The sequence below is a fragment of the Macaca mulatta genome, chromosome 6, assembly GCF_049350105.2.
Source record: "Macaca mulatta isolate MMU2019108-1 chromosome 6, T2T-MMU8v2.0, whole genome shotgun sequence".
Classification (NCBI taxonomy): Eukaryota; Metazoa; Chordata; class Mammalia; order Primates; family Cercopithecidae; genus Macaca; species Macaca mulatta.
The window spans coordinates 157,197,884-157,204,368 of record NC_133411.1 but is presented as its reverse complement, the minus strand read 5'-3'; the positions used below and the strand labels follow the sequence as shown (position 1 = coordinate 157,204,368).

The 6,485-nt window shown below is 39.7% G+C and overlaps 1 long non-coding RNA gene across 1 annotated transcript; it reads left to right on the top strand.

Moving 5' to 3' along the window:
* Positions 1-1,140: 1,140 nt before the first annotated feature.
* LOC106998991 (uncharacterized) lies at positions 1,141-6,231 on the top strand. The gene is made up of 2 exons (XR_001445603.3): positions 1,141-1,268; positions 2,141-6,231. It is a non-coding gene; the product is annotated as an uncharacterized LOC106998991 (long non-coding RNA).
* Positions 6,232-6,485: the final 254 nt, after the last annotated feature.

The following is a 6,485-nucleotide window of genomic DNA, read 5'->3' as shown; positions in this document are numbered from 1 at the left end:
AACCCAATTAAAATAAATAATTTATTGTCTTAAAAATTTATTTATCAAATAGTAAAATTGTCACGCTAGTTCAGGTTTAGAACATTTTTGTTACTGTTATTAGATTCCAAATACTCATTTACTGTTGGTCGCCATTTTGGGACCTCTCACTCCGGGGAATTGCTAATGCAATTCCTGTATCTATGGATTTACCTTTTCTAGACGTTTCATATGAAATGGAATTGTACAATATGTGTGACTGGTTTCTCTAACATAGTATAATGTTTCAAAGATTCGTACATTTTGTAACATTAATCAGTACTTCATTTCTTTTTATCCATGAATGCCATTGACGGATGATATTGCATGTTTATTTATCCATTCATCAGTTGAAGAACATTTGATTGCTTCTACTTTTTGGCTATCACGAATAATTTAAGGGTTTCAATGCATTCTAACCACAAAAACATTATATAAGAATCCACATTTAAACCTATTGTAACAAAACAACTAACCAATGAATTCAAGGAGGTGCTCTTAAGAGTACCTTGAAAGAAAGATCAATTATCTATAAATTTATGCAATTGAATTCACTGTCAACCTTTCAATTTTACCAATGGATAAAAATGTCAGTATTAACATAGATTCAAAAATATTAAATAAAATTTTAGCACACACAATACAGCAATGTATAAAAATGTTGACAAAATATAACAAAGTTTATTTAATTTTATAAGAAAGTTTATTTTACTAAGTTTACTATTGTTAGTAAAATATATACTCAAATTAGTATATAATGATTTACCATATTAATGTGTTAAGGATGAGAAAATATATTATTTTAATAAGTAATTATATAAGCTTTCAATGAAAGTAATCTATAGTTGCAAAAATATTTTTAGAAAACCAGAAAGTTATATTTATGCATTTACATTTCAAAAACTTCTAAAATTAATTAACACATAATTTTCAGAATAACTACATATATGGTGAAAGTATTAGAAAAGCAACTGAATTATAAATTAAAAATTTTGTTTAATGTTTACTTCTGAGATGGAAGTGGAATGGATTTTGAGGAGACCCACTGATAGAGAAACAAAAGTTATGAAAATGTCAAGAATATTTTTTAGATGTGTACTCTCTGTTTATTTTTTTTGTCTCTGGATTTTGTAGCCAAACTGTGACATATACAAAGACCCAACACTTGATTACACCAGGAAATTTCCTTCTATCTGTGGATCCAGTGGTAAAACCTATGATAACTCATGCCTGTTTTGCATCGCAGAAAGGTAAGGGCACAATGGTAAATATTTTCTCTTTGTATAGAAAAAACAGTGTCAATATGCTAGGAATTACTGAGTTCCTCTCAACCTACAATCATATACACAGTAAACAGCTATTTTTTCCCACTGAAACTTGAGAAAACACTCAAACTTTACCCAAGATCCCCCTACTTCCCAAAGTAGGTTAACTTGAACTATGTACATAATGATGCTGGCTTGTTTTCAAATACTCAAATTAGTTTATCATACTTAATTTGATAAAATATCTTTTTTTATTTTTATATTATTTTTTGAGACAGTCTCCCACTCTGTTGCCCAGGCTGGAATTCACTGGCACAACTATTGTTGCTGCAGCCTCAACCTCCCAGATTTAAGCAGTTCTCCCATCTCAGCCTCCCCAGGAGCTGGGACTACAGGTGCTGCCATCACAGACAGCTAATTTTTTTTTTTCTTGGTAGAGACAAAGCTCTCACTGTATGGTATAGGCTAGTCTTGAACTGCTGGGCTCAAGAAATCTCCTAGGCCTTCCAAAGTGCTGGGATTACAGAATAGAATCTTTTATAATAACCGGAACTGGATCAATATGCTGTAAAGTGGGAGACGTAAGGGTTAAACGGTTTCCTTCTCATTCTCTCCTTCCTCAACTCAGCATGGGTCTCCGTACTGAATCAGGACTGACAAAATAGCCCCACAACAGGACAAACAATATGTGAAAGATCTGGGGAATCGCAGAGTATAGATATTGAAGAAGTAGAATCCAGGCTGTCCAACTCATGTACTTTTCAAATTCTAAGTCACTGAGAAGCATTTTGGACACCATGAGGGAATCTGACACATTTTGTTATGTTTTGTTTTGTTTTCTCTCTCCCTTTCTACAGAGAAAGTAACGGTGAAATTACTTATGACCACTGGGGCCCATGTTGACCTTTATGATCTGGTGCTATACATTCCTATGACTCCTCTTGTAATCCTTTTGTGCTGCTGGATTCTAGAGAATGCTATTACATAGTGCCTTCCTACACAAGGAGGTGAATCTGCTTTGGAAACAGGATAGACTATAAGAATTGGAATATTCTTGCAATTTCAAAATTTAATGTTAGTTCTTTGTTGATGTCCAAATATTTGATAAAGCTCTGAAAAATCAGTAGTCTAATTATATGTTTAAATGATGAAGCAGACACATTTCTCAATCATTGAATACTTTGCTGAATAAACATGTTCCATGGTATTTACTTCATTAAATTGACTTTGACTATTGTGATTGCATGATGGGATCACCAACATGTATAATACAGGCAATGTTACTTACAACAATGTTTCTTAAAACTTGCATTTAGTGTCTATAAAAAGTATAGATACTTAAGATCTGCCATGTCTTCATGAATCAGAATCTTCAGGAGAAAGATCTGGTGCCTAAAATTTATCCAGCATCCAAGGTGAGGCAAAAATGATATGACTTTTAGTCTGAAAATATGCTTAGCATTTAGAAAAATCCAGCTTTGGTGCAGAATTTGGGAAAACTGTACTGTATTTGTTGAGCTATAGGCATAGTCAATCGATATAACAGACATGAAAGAGTATGCACCTGAACTAATTTGTGATGTTACTTTATTTTTATGTACTGGGTCTAAGGTACATTGCTAACCTTGGCGTGAAGGAAGCCCTGCCATCCACAAATCAAGTCTCACGTTTTGGGGTACCATACCGGTGGTAGTCAGTTTCTCTCTACCTCTCAGACAGTGAGAATTATGCTTAATCAAAAGTCCAAATGCTCACTTAAATATTTTTTAACTCTTTGTGTTTTCCAAGGTGGTGGATTGAAGGCTTCATTAGCATGCCTCATCCACTTGGACAGAGCAAAAGATTGTGTAGAAATTCATGAATTCATGCTGTGAACTTTTAACCAAGAAGAAATATAGGAACTCAACAGAAAAAAAGAAAGGAATCACAGACTCTTGGAGAGAAATGGTGATCAGCAACCTGCACTGTGAGCCAAGTGGAAAACTGTGTCTTCAGAAAGTGAAAGTGGGGGAGACTGCCTCTGTGATACACATCTCCTATGGGGGAGCTGGGCAATCCAGGCCACAGTGGAGTGCCTTAACCCTACCCAGCACTGGAGCTGATCTGGTGAGGGGTGGAGAGTATATGAGAAGGAGCAGCATCAGGACTTGCTTTGCATGCACTCTCAGAACCCAGCAGGGATGGAAGGAAGCCATTCCTGATCCTACCTCTTACTCGACTTGGGAGATGTCTGCCAGCTAACTCAGGTGGTGGTCACAGGTTTGAACTTTCTAATGTCTCCCAATCTAGGTTTGCAATCTGATCTCAAGTGAGAACAAACTCCTTGGCCAAAACTGAGGGATGAGTGGGAAGTATGCTTTTACCACAGGTGCAGGAGCTGGGCATACCTGTTTCATAGGAAAATGTGGAGTGGCATGGCTGCAAAGCTTCGGTTTCTGTCTTTAGTAGCAAGAATTGTGGCCTGGGATAATTGTATGTTCTGAGTGTACATTGCCCTGGGACCCAGAAAACTGTTGTCAGCAGAAGTCTGTATGTGTAAGGTGTGCCTTGCCAAGGGTGTGGGAACTGGGTGGGTCTTACTACCACATGCTACCCCATCTCCCCATGCAGAAACTTATGTACAACAGAGGCAGCTGTGCTCCTCCCCAGAACATTACACCAGCAACTAGGGGACTGCCCTCTGGTTCCTATTGGGGCCGCCAATGGTGCCTGCACACGGGGAGCCCAGAGTATGGACTTGCTTGACCCAACCCCTATCCATGTTTTTTCCTCCACCTCCTCTGGTAGAATAACAAAACAAAAAGATATTTGCCAATTCCATGGCCCTGCCCATTGCCTGAGACATCTGAGTATCTCTCCTAGGTAACATAAGCAAAGCACAAATCCCACAACCACCAACACAGCTTACTCTGTCCTGCAAGTGTCACCTCCTGGCTGGAGACCAACTGGCATGACCCATTAGAACATCTGCTGCCACAGTAACACAGTGCTTGTGAAGAAAAAACAACAACAGTCAAAACACTTGTGCAACTTCAGCTTACAACATTGCCCACATCATCTCAGCTAGTTAGGAGGTCATAAACCTGTCCACATGCCCTGTACATTACTACTACAGCTGGCATTTGAGAAGGCTACTGATAATGTAGGAAATCTTAGAGTCTATGTCACTCCCCTGCCATTCTCATCAGAGTTGGTGCTTCAATCTAATGCTGGGAGACCAGAGGATAGGTTAGCTTAGTCTAGCTTCACACAATATCACCCCCCTCTGGAGCTAAGAGCAGAGCCCCAGCCATTGCAAATACCAGACTTGTCCATAGCCTGAGGCACCAGAGAGCTTGAGATGGCTGACAAGAAATATCAGTGACCAATTCTTCTCAGAAAGTAGAACCAAAATTACAGGTGAATAATCATAGTGCAAATAAAGTGTTAAGGGGAGAGTGCTGGAGCCCACTGGAGAGTTCACTGGAAAAATCTGTGAGACACACACAAAAAGAAGGTAATAAGAAACTGGCAGATATCAAACTCTGAGATACTCAGAAAACCATGAACATTGTAAGTGGGAGTACTCTCAGCCTCCCTATCCCCTACAGTAGATTATTGATGTCCAAGCTCAATGAGAGCTTCTTTGCCCTCAAGAGCACAAGTATTGGACTGAGCTGTAATTTGGGGACTTCTCAAGGGCATTATCTTGTTTACACAAGGTATCTTCCTTTACCCACTGGACCTGAGCTGTGGTGACAAGCACCATACTAGTTGCACACCCATTGTGGGACTTCTTCTGTCCATAGACCTTCAACCCGGACAGACCTGTGCATCTTCACAACCTGTGTATCTTCACAACACTGGATCTCTTGTAGACAGTCCCCAGCCGAGCCTGGATTTTGGCAGCCCCAAAGGGCAACTAAACTCAGAGAAGCAGCAGAATTCACAGTAGTCTGGCCCCCAAGAACTGCCACTCCTAAAGGAAGGCAGAGTGCAGCACATCCAGGGAGCACCCAATGGGACACAAGAAACCAGATTGTAGGACTTGAGTCCCAGATCTTTCCACTTGTGGAAAGCTTCTTTGAGCAGAGGCACAGGTACAGTGCTGGGCTCAGTGGAGAAAACCTGTTATTCTACCCAACAGACAGGCAGCCACAGTACTTCTGAAGATTACTGAAAAAGGGGACTTCTTCTCCCCACCACCTTCCACCGCCAACACAGCTGAGGCTTCTCCCATGGTAGCTCAGGACAGATTTACCTGTAGACAGCTTTTCTGGACCACATTAGGGAGACTGCATCCCACAGGGGAAGTGCCCTCTGGACTCAGACTTGCATGAGGGGTAGAGTCACAATCCTTTTTTACATGGAACATCAGCATTCCTGTAGTTGGGAAGAGGTGTCTGTCTGATCTGAATAGCCAGAACACTAGGATTTGTGTGTGAGAAGGAGACAGACCCTTTTTCTGCTGGTCTGGAAGTGGAGCTAAGGAGGTTCTCTCTTTTGCCCCTATGAGGAGCTCATTGCTTTTCACTGAGAGTTCCCTTAGCCACCTCTTTCAAGGTTGGGACCTCTGCCCACCATTAGGGAATTGCTCATACCCACATAATTCAGCCACAGCCAGATTTTACTCTTGGGAAACTCGTACTGGCCTGAAGCCTGAACTGTACACTACAGTAAAATAATAATAATAATCATGATAATGGAAAAATAATTAAAAAGTGTACATTGCTACAGAACAAAATGAGATTCATGAGCCCTCTCTCATTCAAGCCCCACAGGAGACAACAAACCTGCTCACACAGCCAGCACATTGCTACCACAACCAGCATCTGAGAAAGCCGTTAACACAAAGATTCTCTATAACAAGGGAACTCATGCAGAGTCTTTGCCACTGAAAGCACCCAGAGCCAAAGCTAGGTAACCATAAAATAAACACATTAAAGTTATATGCTCACAAGGAAAAAAATTTAAAAATCAAGTTGAATTAAACATAATTCCAAGAAGAAGAAGAAGAAATGGTTGACCCAAATGAGAAAGAACCAGAAAAATAATTCTGGCAATATAAAAAAAGCAGAATTCTATAACATCCTCAAAAGATCATATTAGCTCTCCAGCAGTGTCACCTAACCACGATGAAATCTTTGAAATAGCAGTTAAAGAATTTAAAATGCTGATTATTAAGTTGCTTGGTAAGATTGCAGAAAAATCTGAAAACCAACA